General features: G+C 45.1%; 1 protein-coding gene across 2 annotated transcripts in view; it reads right to left on the reverse strand.

The window, feature by feature from the left end:
• MAP1A (microtubule associated protein 1A) overlaps positions 1-14,211 on the reverse strand; it is a 56,538-nt gene that overhangs the window by 23,416 nt on the left and 18,911 nt on the right. Inside the window, exon 1 of one of the 2 annotated variants that reach the window (XM_032123056.1) lies at positions 8,848-8,935. The exons of the other annotated variant lie outside the window; for it this stretch is intronic. The gene's annotated coding sequence lies outside the window, so the exon portion shown is untranslated. Of the gene's footprint in view, positions 1-8,847; positions 8,936-14,211 lie in introns of those variants that run through there. 2 annotated transcript variants of the gene reach the window in all.

Genomic DNA, 14,211 nt, shown 5'->3' on the forward strand with positions numbered 1-14,211 from the left:
GCAATGAGGGAAAGGAGTGAATGTGCCCTTGTTGGAAGCAATGTCACACTCCCAGCACCTGAAGAGCGCACAGCTCCTTTCTCCAGCAGGCAACCTGAACAGTGTACAGCTGGCAGATGGGACCAGCTCTGGCTGATGGAGACCTGGAAGCTCTGCCAGCTAGTCAGGTAGGCTCAGGAGTTAACAAATAAACACAGAGATTGCTTTGGCAGCCAGTACATAGCCAACAACTGTGGATTCACCACTCAGGTCCTCATGTGGTGATTCCAGCTCAGGAACTCAAACACGATTTCTCGCACCCCAGGGATGCACCTGGATGTGTTTATCACAATGACAGGACAAGTCCCACTCTGTTCCTCCTTACCATCTAATGGCAGCGTCGTGCCAGATGAGAGGAGACTCTCAGGCAAGGTAAGTAGAGAGACACCAGGTGAGGAGTACAGGCATAAATCCCCCAGAAAAGGCTAAGAGAGATTCTGAGTCCTAGGTGGGTGGCTGCCATGCACACTGGTGCCTAACCACTACCTTCCAGAGCCCAAGGAAATGCAGCGGGTCCCAGAAATTCTGGGCACATCCAGCTCTTCGTTGCTTTTCCAGAGATGAGCAGAGCAAGGGGCTTAGCCAGATCACTGGGGATCACAGGAAAAGGGCCGTCTCACAGTCTCCTTCCCTCCTCACACAACATGTGATGTCTGCAGTAACTACTTATTTTCATAAGATTATTGGGAAAGTGCTGTAGTTTTAGCTTGCTAGTGTGATTCAGTAGCTGAGAATGATGAGGAACTGGCTTCAGACAGTGCAAGTGTTCTGCCTCTCATGGTCTGAAAAAGTCTACTGTAAAGATTTATTTCATACATTTTCTATTTTTAGGTCTTCAAACACTCTGAAGAAGTAGACAAATATTTATTTGTCAATGGCTAAATCAAAAAATCTATCCCCTTTAAGGGGATCTTTAGTGATTTTCTCAGAGAAACTCATTGTGTTCCAGTAAAGGGAAACACACTTTTAATGGAAATATGAAAATCATCTGAAAATCGAGAGGCAAGAAACTGCAGCAAAGTGCTGAGCCTCTGCCAGGGAGGGCCAGGGCAGAGCTGTGTGCTGCCTGTGGAGCAGTGGAAACCATCACCCAACAGGTCACAGATGCACCAAGGCATAAAATGAGGGATTTTAAACTGCACCTAGAAAAAAAAGGGGAAGTCAATGGTGTTTGAGCAGGAAAATATTACATGTATGAGTTTTCAGTTTTTATTTTTTATGAAAATTTCAAAATAGTGTTTGATGATTTTTCATATTGAGATACAGAGTCACACAGTTAAAAACACAGCACTACTGAAATAAAGTCCTGTGGATGTGCAACAGGAGATGTGCCTTATCTGGAGGAACTGAATAAACAAAGCACAGGAAAGCACAAAGCAGTGTGCCGAGAGAGGGAAGATAATTCAAACGTCTTTATGAAGCAAAGCATTCTATACGGACTGAAAGCACACCCACACCAGCTTCTGCCTGTTAACAAGGGCAAATCTCCAGATACTGGCTTTGATTTTAGCTAATAGCCCAGTTGCAGACTGAGGGGAATTTGGGGTACACATGGTATATTGACCATTATTGCTCATATTCCAGTTATATTGAAGAAGGTAGAAGAGCAGCCTCTCCAGAATACGACCACACATGCGCTAACAGTCTCCTGCTGTGCGGCCCTGTACCTGAGGAAAAGGGTGACAGATTACACCCAGCCCTGACAGGGAGCTTGGCAGTGTGGCACACAGAGGACTGAGCAGAGAAGCACACAGCATATGCAAGAGCATCAGGGGAGCCAGAGCAGAGCTTTTATGTATAATGCTGGACATATTTCATAACTCACCGTACCATACTGTTACTGCATGCCAGGAGAACTGATCATGCTTTAAGGTAAGAGCAGGCTCTGCAAAATGACTGACTGCCTCCTGGGGATTTACTACAAAGGCAAACCAGCAGCAGGGCAAGAGAAGGAGATGAAATATTCCTTAAGGTGTGGGAGGCTGTGGGCACCTGCCACATCCCAAGAGATATTCCTGCTAACCACTTGCCTGTTCTTGCCATCTTCCCTCCTCCCTGTGATATTTTCATGCCATCTACAGCTCCTCTCCCAGGCAACCTCTATTTCTATATCATGTCAACCATAGCAACCATCTCATTGCTCCCTAATTGCACATACTGTCTCACTTTTATGCTAAGGAGCAATTTGATAGCTCAGCCATTTTAGAACCACTAATTGAAGATGCAGATATTCACTTTGGAAACAGTTTTATGTATTTCCAGAAGTTACTGCCCTTCAACTGGAAGTTATACCACCACTGAGATAATGGATAAGGTGACCACTTCTACCAAGCTGGCCAGGTGCTAGATTGGCCACAAAAAAATGTTCTGTTCCCTGCAGCAGCTTTGCTGACTCATGCTGGCCTTGCATCATTCTGCTGAGGAACAGTGTGCGGCATGCGCATGAATCAGGAATGCAGCCCTGCACAGAGACATGGCCTCCAGCTGTGAGGAGCTGAAGCTGTGACTTCTTAAATGTCTCCAGCTAAATCCATGAAAGAAAACCTAAACACACCTTAAGACACCCTCTTATCTGGTGTCCTCACTCCACCAACCCCTGGCAGACTCATTACAGCAGGTCCCTTTGGAAACCAAATTAATGTTTCCCCTTTCTGTGTCAGTTGGACTTCAGCTGGGAGTTGCTGCCAGTCCCTGAAACAGAGGTTCCACAAAACCACTCCCATTGGCACTGAGGCAGATACCCTGTTTCAGGCTCCAGAGATGAAGACTCCTGTAAGTCAAAGTTGGACAGCTTATTATCTCTTAATTTTAATAAGAATATGCATCCCAGAACACATGCTCTTACAACCAGAACATAGCACAGACTGAAGAAAACTGGGTGTTTCTCCTAGTTTAGGAGCATCTGGGTAATGCTGACTCTGACTGACTTGGAGGTACAGCTAATGATCTGTTCCATTTCTCTCTCTCTTTTTTTTTTTTTTTGTTTCCTTTCTCAACTGATCAATATGACAAATAAACTGCCTGAGGCAGGGAGAACTTAATTGTATAAAAGAGAGGATGGCTGCACACACAGGGATTAACTCTTGAGATTTCCTCCTGTTTGCCTATCGAGATGCCAAATTTCTGGCAAGAGGGTCCTGCCTCTGATTGATAGCAACTGTTTGGACTCTTCAAACCTTGTTCCTATTCCATACTGTTAACAGTCTCATTCCAAGCAGCTTTTCTTCTCTCCCTTGCTTGTTTTGAGGATGACCTGCTGAATGTCAGCCTTCATGAAGATACAGATATTAAACCAGCTGTGAACTCCAAGTGGCTGAGGTGGTTGGTGAAGCACAGGACTGTATTCTGCCAGCCCTTGAGAAAAAGCAGCTCTCCTCTGCCAACAACTTTCTTTGTTGCATCTTGACTTTGCACTCTTGGATCTAGTTGATCCTTGATAGAACCCAGGTCTAGGTTCCTGGGATTTGATTTACAATCTGGAATACAGCAATAATGAATGTGATACAAAAAGTTATTTCAAAGTGAAAACTTCAAGGCCTCCTGTCCCTTCTTCCAGCAAACACAGGGCCTGTCCCTTTAGCACTGAAGAGAGAGGGGTTTGGAAGCAGCCAAGGAGGTTTCTAGCAGAATAGTCCGGGACATCTTCCTCTCGTGGTACTGGTGACATGTCCACTCAGCCACTGCCTCCCATCAGTCTGCTTGAAACGAGCTCACTCAAGTCTTATTTCATCACAGGAGCCCCTGCTTCCCAATGCCACCCCATCTAGTCAGGTCCCTTTCAGATTGCAGATTACACGGTGGAATCAGGGACTGAACTTACTGACCAGGGAGAACAAAAAGGAGCAGGAGAGGCCTCTGTCACCTCAAACACTTCTCTCAGGGTCTCTCACTTGTTCAGTTCCCTTGGAGCCACGCAGGCACAGGACCCTTCCATGCTCCCATGCCTCCCTCTTCCTTAACAATGGTCTTTGCCTTTGAATAGGGACCAACAGCAAGAAGGAAAAGCCATAACAAATAAAACTCCCATGCAAATCTAGCAACCAAGAACTGGGCCAAAACACACATTATGCTCATATCTATCAGCCTGCAAGCTGGTTCTTCAGAAAGATGCCACATGGGTCAAAGGCACAGAAAGCCACCCTGTGCAATGCTTTAGTGTTGTGCAAAGGAGTTATTTTTGATTGAGGCCATTGACTTCTTACATGGCTTGGGTAGTGTCTGCATTTCTGTCTAAAAACTACAACTTAACTTACCCTTATCCATTTTTAGCAAGCCTTTCAGAACATATATCTAGTCACCCAGAAGGTAAATCACTGGCTCCTTCCCATTTCTCTTCTAAGAGCATCTGGAGTGCCTGATGACAGACCCATATTCCTCAGATAACTTTCAAAAGGGAGGTTTTTTAATGGCTTCTTCCCGCTATTTTTTTTCCTAAAATACTTAAAAATTTGACACTAGAGCTTAATAGAGAATGGACAGATGAGATCTCAGTGAAACAAAAGGTTAGCAAAGTGCAAAAGCAATTAACTGAATTTCTCAACGTGAAAGTCAATAGAGGAAGCCAGTTATGCTGCCATGCTTTTTAAACACAGTCTGTTTGTAGCTACAGCATTGTGGAACACAGCACTAAACTTTTACAGCCCTGAGGTAGGTTCTAGCAAATTGCCAAAGACTTCAGTGCTTCACAAGAAGGTGCATGAATGACAGTACCATGTGCAAAGAGACACACATGTATTGATAACAGACATGCATATTGAGTCCTGCCCCTCTGTGACTTGCAAGCCTCCTTCGGTTGGCGATTCTCAGCCTTCAACTTCTTGGAGGAAATACTCAAGCCTTTACTTTCAAAAGCAAAGAAAGGGCTCACTAATTTCTTTCCAAACACTGACACTGGGATAATGCTGCTTTTCAGAAAGGCAGAAATGAATCAAAATTGTACTCCCCATTAAAAAAAAAAAAAGCCAACCCAGTACTATTCTATACATTTGAGAGCTCGATCCAGCAAGACTTCAAGATCTCAGGAGAGCTAAGAATCTGCTGGCCAAGGAGATTAGTGCTCATGTTCATCTGTGAATAAAGCATCAGAAGGACAGAAATTTCCTGAAAAGCTGGTTACATAACTAATTGTGCCATTAGTGCTAACTTTTGAGATCCTGGAGAGGAAGCTGTGAGAGGACACTGAACTAAAGCCACCACATTTAGAAATTTATCTCCATTTCTTAATGTGAAGCAAGGTAAAAAAACAAGCCATAGAGATTAGGCACAGCAAGGCATGAACTAATGAAGACTGCTTTTTGTGTGTCCACTCTGCTCTGTTCCACCACTGTAATGCCAGCTTCCTCCACATTCCCTGCTGTCCACTGCCATACTCTCAGCTCCACTTGTGAGCCAAAACTACCAACTGTACAAGTGGCAGCATGCTCAGAGACAGCCACGTGCTGACAGCTGGTGTGCGAGCAGGGAGTGCAGGACAAACAGATGTGCACTGTTCCCATGAGGGCACTGACTGATCACTCGCCTGCTCAACCACCTTTCACAAAACTGGTAGAAGCTTGTTAATTTCAATGCTTTAGTAGAAGGAAAGTATTTACTGCAAACACAGAAGGTTTATTTGTAAGAGGAATTCATACTGTGCACCCAAGCACCTCTACAAACTAAGAAGTTAGAACCAAACTAGCTCAATACTGTCTCCAATCTTTCCTGTCAACAGCTACTAGGCTGGTGTTGGAGTCCAGAAAGTTCATGACTTTTTAGGGGGAAAGAAAAATAAATCCTGTTTTTCCATCTCAGTACATTCTCCCCAGAATAATTTTTAGGCATTCATTTACACATAGCTTGCTCTCTTTCCTCCCATACACAGTTGCTGGGTTGATGGAGAGCTTCTATCACCTCCCTTTCTTCCCCAGGTACTTTTGCCTAACTAACACTACAAAGGCTGGAAGATACTCCCTGTGTTTTAAAGTAGCTGCTACTGTCAGGTCTCTGTGTGCTAACCAGACTATCTCAACTGCTTTGGGCTCCCATTGCATCTCCTCTAAAGGACCTGGAGGTCTCTCTCTTCTGCCCATCAAGGAGCAGTGGAAAGTCTGTGATAATGCCTGTAGCAAGCACCCTGGGCTGTGCTAGAAGCAGCACCCACTAAGATCTCTATACTCAGACACCTATCACAAGGATGTATTACTGCATCCTTATCTGCTTCGGAGTTTCTTCTTTCTTTGCAAGATGCATCCCAGGCGTTACCTAGGAAGGTCTGTGTCTGAACATGTCCAAAGAGCACAAGCCACATCCCATAGAAACTCATGCTGAGGAACCACTCTTCTGCCCTTACCCTGGTGTGCAGCCATGCCCCTTTGACTGAGACATGTTGCACCTCTTGTTCACACACGTGGCTTCCCTGCTTTCACCAAAGCGCTGGCAATTGCTCACCATGCTCCTGCGATCCAGTGTATCATCCATTTACCACCACACCTGCTGAGGATGTGACTAAGGTATGCCAGCACGATAGACAAGAGGAAGAGTGGCAAAAAGACATGACAGGAGGTGGATTGTTTTGTCAGGAAAGAAACTACTGCAAAGCTACACATCTATCTGTCTGCAGAATGGGAGTAAGGCAGAAGATCTAACAGCCTGGCCTTGCCAGATCACAGGAAAGGAAAGGAGGGGAGGAAAAAATGTGTCCCAATTCAATAACTACTTGCTGGAGAAATTGTAAGGACAGACACGGGGGCTGGATGCAGCCAACCAGTATGGAGCCATCAAGGAGACAGAGAGGGTACTGACCTTACACAGCAAAAGGGCCTCTACCCCATCAGAAGAAAGAGGAATCCCTGTCATTCTGGAACAGTGCCCAGCCTGCAGGGCTTTTCACAGCGGAACCAGAGCGACTTGGAATAGAAACAGCCTCGTCTCTGAGATCAGAGAGTTTAAACCGGAGCTTGTTTTTTCTGCAGTCACAAGCCAGCAGGCACCAGCTGCAGAATTTGCCGCAGTGTGTGTGTGCGTGCGTGTGTTTCTGCGTGTGTGAGTGTGCAGCAGCCATGCTCCTCCCCTTCAAGCTCACTGTGTGATCAATGACACATTGATTACAGCTCCCTCCTTTTTCCCCTCCCTACATCACTGACAGTCCCAGTCTGATCACTCTCAGCCCCTCTCTTCTAATATTAAGAAAGCTTTTGTTGGTCATCATTAGTCATCACTAATGACTTCTTTTCATTGCTCCCTCCCTGGTCAATGGGGTTTTGCTTCTTCTCTTTTTCCCTCTTAGCCAAAACAACAGTGTCTGACAGATATTCATGGTCACATACCCAGGTCTGTGCAAAGTGCTAAACCATGCTCTTGCTCCTCTAGCTCTGAACCCTGGAGATAAAAGGCCATATTTTGAAATACTTCAACACATTTCAGCTCTAGCATACAGATAATTTAACACTTTTAACAAGAAGCTTGCTGGTGGTAACACTAACAAATACCAGAGATACCCTATTAAAATAGAACCCCATGTGTCTGTGACTGCAAAGGTGTCATCATCACACAGTACCACTGGCAATGCAGGAGAGCTAATGATAAAGAGACAGCTGGCCCCTTATCCCTCCATGTTACATGGGCAATACAGCAAGGTCAGGGATGACAAAGGACTACTGCTAGGAAAAAGAAAGCATTTTGTTATTCTCATTTCTTAAGCACAAAGTCCCTGATTATAGCCTACATGGATGAAAATCAGCTCCAAGCTTGGCCACGTCTCCTCTCTCTGCTGCCACAGAAAGGCTGCATCATGCACATTTTACAGGAACCTTCCCTTTTTACTCCCCCACTCGCTGGATGCATTTGGATGCTTTTTGGTTTCCTGTAGTGGAAGAATGTAGTGTTGTGAAGCTTGAAGTCAGACTTCAGCTACTTCAAGACTACTCATATGCGAGTGTGCAGCACCAAAGGAGAGAGAAATTGCAAAAGAAGACTGGCCCTCTATCTCTCTTCCATCAAATCAATAGCATGACAGTCCACCTTAACAACCCTCCCCCCTCCTGCCTGGCATTAGCCTGATTCCACCATCGGCACGGAGCTGAACGATGATACAGACACTAATACTGTCTTTTGCCAAGCCTTGCCCAAAGGCAGCATCTGTGAGATGCCTCGTACCACCTCCTCCCTTCTCCAGCAGCACACCATCTTCAGGGAAGACCATACTGGGATAAAACATAATGCTGCAGGACTCCTTAAACTCCTGTCAGGCGGAATACTTTCTCCAGATTCTTCTCTAGACCCATCTTCATACATCCTTCTCTGTGTTTGAGCTAAGGACACAAGTGCAGCAAACAGCTGAGCAGCTGGGGAATTTAGGTTTTGTTCCTATACTCGAACACAAACAGCTGAGGAGGGGCGAGGTCCGCAGATCATAAAAACCCCAAGCTCCATCCGCAGCCACCTTCCCCTCTTGTTACTAATCCTCCTCAACCCCCCCAAATTCCAAGGAAATAAACCCGCACCCGCTATGACCGCTGCGAGCAGGTGCGTTTCCTCACCTGCGCCCCTGCCAGGGCTGCGCAGCCCCAGCAACTCACCGGGCCCGCGCACAGGAGCGCAGAGCCCGGACAGGTCCGCTTGCCGTCACCGATATCCCCCGTTACCTCCCCAGAAGGGCCCTTCCTCCCCGGCCGACCAACGTCTTCCAAAGCAATGAGCAGCATCCGAGCGCGAACAAAGCGCCGCCGCCTCCATCCCGCAACCTCCACGATACCGGGGCTCCTCACTCCCGACCGCCCTGGCACCCTTCGCTGCTCGCCCCAGGCCGGTGGGGAAGGAAGATGCACCTACCATCCTGGCCGGGGAGCGACGCCGACCGGCTGCCCGGAGCGCGGAGGATGCGCCGGCACGGCCCGGGCTGCGGCGAGCGGCTGCCGTGTCACGGCGGCGGGGAGGAGCCGCCGCGCCCCCACCCCCGTGCGCAGGGCGCTTTAACCCTCTGCGGACCGCGCAGCGCCCGCGGCGGCGGCCCCGGGCATCCCCACGGGCGGCTTTGCCTGCTCCGGTGCTCCGCGGCCAGCCCGGTGCGGCTCTGGCTCTCGATCTCCGGGCAACGGCGAGCACCGAGATCCTGTCCCGCGCTGCGAAATACCCGACACGGGTAAACCGCGGCCCGCGCTCCGAAATGCCTGACACAGGTCAAACCTCAGCCAGCACGGGTACCGGTGCTGGCTGAACACTTTTCCCAGCACTCTCAGGCCACTCCTCACGGGCTCCCGAGGAGTGCTCCCCATCCCACCGTGGGCGCCTTCGCCTTATGCGTCTCAAACTGAAACCTCACGTCGGACTCCAGCTGCAGAGCAGCTCCTCCAGTTAAAGACAAGCGACACGAACCACTCCACGCAGCTCCAGCTACGCAGTCGGGGACAGATGTGCCTGGCACCACACACCAGCGCCCGGCTGCTCACGCAGAGAGATGGGTCAGCGGTGAGCTCGGACCACACTGGACAGACAGTGGACGCGAATGAGTGACGCAAGAATGGCAGGTATTCGACCTCTGGAGACCTATTTCCAGCATTTTTCAGATAAATGTTAACATTGTTTTCTGAGAACCTTGCAACTTGTCTCATAATCAGCACCTGCTCCAAGGCACTTGCAAAGGATTGTGCCTCCTTGTTTCTGCTCTGCTGGGCTCAAGCATCCCAGTCCAGCAGTGGAATACAGAGATTACTCCATGGTGTGCTAGTTGGAAGCAGTGGTTTTTTTTCCCCCCACAGCAAGAACTGAAACCACTCTCACTGCCCTGTTTGCCTTACACATGATGCTGGCTTACTTCTAGATTCCAGAATTAACTGTGAAAGCTGGAGATGTCCTGCCTGCCCCACAGCAGGTCTCCCTCTCAGTGATTTTAGGACTGTCTGACACAATGGAATGCTCAGAAATAAAAATATCACAGAATTTTAAGTTTTAGAAGTTAAAAAAAACCTAAACCAGAACCTTCTCTTCTGTAGCTTTCAGATGATGTCAATCATTGGCAAATATCTGTGAACCTGAGAAAAAAAAAATCAATGCACTAGATCAAACATCTTAGATTTCTGTATGTTTTGGACAGGTAACATAGACACATCTTAACATCCTATTTTAAAAGACCAAAGGTTAAAACATTCTCAAAGGACAAAGTATGGAAAAAATAGCTCCATGCTATGAGTCCCCTGTGCACCACAGTGGACATTCTTTGAAACAGAGGGGTCATTATCGCTACCCATTATACTTATCATCCCACTATTACCAATAAAACACAAGCTGGAGAGTTTTGCATAGTCAACATGACTAAGGAGTTAGAAGTAAAGAGCCAAGTAAGCAGGTGGGGATGCAGATGACTGCAAACCAAACGTGCAGTCCACTTTTACAGCTTAAAGATGCACAAGGTGAGCAAAGGATACCACCTTAAAGGCGCTGTTCTGCAGCAGTGCTGATGACAAAGCAGGAGGATGTATTTGCTATTACTGCTTCACATAAACTAGGCTTCTTAATATTTAAGTTAAGATCATCCACTGTAAGAACTGCCCAGCTGGGTAGCCCAGGGACAATTTCATCCCTTGGGCAGTTCTTCAGGTCTTTCCTAATAAACCCACAACACTGAGACATGTCTGGCACTTCAGAGAGCAGTGCCAATGGTGCAGGAGGGAAGGGAGGGGTTACATAATCTGAGTCTAGAACTGACCCACGCTGGAAATTGCACTGCCATTAGTCGATTTTTCAGAGCACTCCAGAACGGCAGCTCTGACTGCAGACACAGGAAGGGCATACACCCCAGGCCATTTTACACGGGGACACACAACTCTGCAAGCCTTTTCCTTTTCTACACCCACTACAACAGTGATCAAATTTAGCCCCTAGCAGGATATTCAGAGCAGCAAGATCTCCTTCTGTATTGATTTTTTTAATATTGATATATTCTATTTCAAGCAGCAAAATTAGATTTTTCTGTCTAATCAGGACATATCCTGATTAGTAATTGTTTCAAAATCCCTTCCTATTAACAGTCATGCAAGTACATTTTAAAGCATGAACTAGCCAGATGTCCTTAAGTGCATTAAAACCTTTTAAATATATAAACAGACTAATTTGTTATCTTCCATTCATGATCTTATTTTATAAGGAAACAATATTGTTTCAACAACATCATGCTCTTTTATTTCGCCTCAGAATACTTCTTTATAAGTCACAAAAATTCAGCATCTTCCAACTGCTATTGAGAATTTACATCAGAAATAGCTATCTCTATGAAATTAATGTCTGACGGTTGGTGCATCTACTGTCTCTAGTTTCCCTCTCACTTTCTGCTCTTAGTTATGTGTTCACACCCCAGCAAACTGGAATGCATATTTTTATACTTTGCAAGTGGTTTTTTACAAAGCAAAAGTCATTTATGAGGTATGGCGGTTTTCACAAAGCACAGTTCTTGGAATATGTGTACTGCTTGACCAGCAAGACACTTCTCAAAACTGAAGAGGTTCTTAAAGCAGCTGCTGCCTTTACCATGCACCTGTTATTTAAGAGGCCTAAGAAGCCTCCTGCATGCATCTTCTTTGAGGCAGCCCTCCTGCCTTCATGTGATCAGGTAACAGTTGCAGATAATCTTTTCTTTTTAGCTTTTAAAGAAAATAACACTTAGCAAAACCTAAAAATAGTTGACAAAAGCAAAAGGGAACTAGTAAGGAAAGCACTCACTGATCTTCAAGGCACTTCCAGTTCCTAAAAAAAGGCACTGAGCTTCTACCAGGAAGACCTAGACCTATGATCAAGAGTATTTCCATTTCTTCAGTCCTTCAGGAGATTCATCTGACAGTTATGGGACCTCACAGACCAGGCACCAGGACCAGTACTGAGATGAGGCTCATTGAGGTTCAATTCCAAGGACCACTCAAACATGAAAGTTTAAAAACACTATTATTCTCTGATGCAAGGATAGATTTATTTCAGGTATTGAATTAGAAAAGAGACAGGGAACTTTTCCCTACTTACGCTAAAAAAACCTCAAACCACTTTTTTCCATTTTGTCAAACTGACAACTATGATTTGAAACAAAGATCCTGTCTTTGGGCTATTCCCTGTCCACAGGGCTTTGAAAAGGCCACAAAGCCTCCTGGGATGTTAGGCGTAATTCCTTTCTGACTCGGATATGGAATTAAACATGGAATTAAACTGTTAAAAATGTGAACACTTATTTCATCACTACACACCTGAGCCAGTATCACACTGACAGGAATGTTCTGGATCGTAAATAGTAAAAAGCTATAGACAGGGTCTTCCTCTAGGCCAGCATAAATATAAGAAGTCAGTTCTTAAAATGTTTTCCTGTTATTTTCAAATGTTAGGGTGGATCCAGGGTCACATCTCCATTTTTTTCTCTACTATGGTGTTTAAAACAGTTTTATATAAGTGAAGGCTGTGTGTTTTTATGAAGTATGACATCTCAAAAACTCCAGCTAAAGCATAAGACTTACAATGAGTCTAAAGGTCATGCTTCTCTGAACAAACACTCCAAACTGCCTACCATCTTAAGCTCAAAAACATCTGATTGTCTTAAAAACTCTAGGCCAAAGGCTTTATAAGAAAAGAGATTCTAATGAAGAATATACTATTTTCTGAAAGCCTTGGGACAAAGAATAACCATGGCCTGACCCAGACACAGCCCAGTTATTAATTTGAGTAAAATATATTTATTTCCCCACACCTCTGTGTGAAAAGCAGAGTTCTGAGTGCACAGAACTCTGACCTCTCCATTAGCTCTGCATCCCAGCTTCCAAGCTCTCACTGCACAAGGCTATCACAGCATGTGCAAGAGCAGAGGCATTAAACTCTCCCCACAGCACAGTGGACAGAAAAAAACTGCCAAGAAGCACAAGGATTTGTTTGCATTTGTCCTCTTGGAAGATTTCTTTGCTTTGACTATCCAGTTACTGACTTTGGCAGGCTATCTGCTTTCAAACAAACAAACTGATGACTTTTTCAAGTCTTTGGCAAATCACTTCTAAAATCCTCTTAACTATCTTCATTTCTGTCTAGGTACAGCAATTTTTACTCTTTTCTATGGGCTTTACTAGGATGTATTTAAAGGATACTCATTTTTGCTGAATACTGCATCTTTCTCTGCAACTGTTTAATGAGTCTTCCTATCTCCTTTCTAATTTACAGGTATTTATATCTCTTTAATCTGTATGGTTGCTTAAATTCTGACCAAAGAGGTATTTCTCACTTTTTTCAAGTTTTCTTATTTTTAAATAACCATTTCTGAAATGCAGTGACAACTCTTTGGTTGTTGGTATAGTTCTATTTAAAGGAACCTTTGATCCCTAAAGTATTTAATTCTTTCATGTAATTTTGCAGGCACAGTTATATATTATTATTATTATTGTAACAATACAGTTACATATTTAGGCTTCTCTTCCTTAATTTGAAAATGATGTTTTCACCTTTCTGATGCTTCTGGGCCTAAGGAGTAATTATTATCTGAGCTATTGAGAATTAGCGGCCCTAATGTGGAATTTTTACAAGTTTAAAGGTGGAGAGCCCAAGTCATCCATTCCGTTTAGTTTTATATCATTTTCTTCTCCAAGTAAGGTTTTACTTTTGTGGTAATAGCATCCCTAGTGCAGGCCCAGAGAGACTGTCAGCACCTGCTACCAGCCTCTTTTCCAATTCCTACTTTAAACAAATTCATGAACCCTGTGAGTTTTCAGTAGCAACATTCCGGTCCTTCTTGCCCCAGAAAAGAAGGTTTTAAAAATGGTGATCCTAATTTAACTCAGCAACTGCAAACCTTTAGGGAAAACGATGGAAGATGACCTGTCTAGAACTCTCGGTGGAAAGGATAAAGAGGTTTATAAATCAAGGCTGTAAAACTGGAGCAAACACAAGCAGTACTAAAAGGCCAGAAGGAATGTGAAAAGAGGGACTGAGGCAAATACCGGAGCACAGTGAGAACAGCAGTGTGTTCCTGTATGAGTGCAGCACGGCTCCTTAGCACCCAGAAGGATGGCAGAGAGGGAGGGGGACCAGGATCAAATCCCAGTGATTTCTTAGTGACAGTGGGACAAAACCCTAGTGTTTTCCTAATTACTCTGAGTTCAAGGATAGACTTCTCCAAAAGCATTTCCAAGAAGCAGGATACATCTACCATGCCTTCTGCCAGTGTTGGAGTTGGCTGTA

Source organism: Corvus moneduloides, chromosome 13 (genome assembly GCF_009650955.1).
Source record: "Corvus moneduloides isolate bCorMon1 chromosome 13, bCorMon1.pri, whole genome shotgun sequence".
In the NCBI taxonomy this organism is placed as follows: domain Eukaryota; kingdom Metazoa; phylum Chordata; class Aves; order Passeriformes; family Corvidae; genus Corvus; species Corvus moneduloides.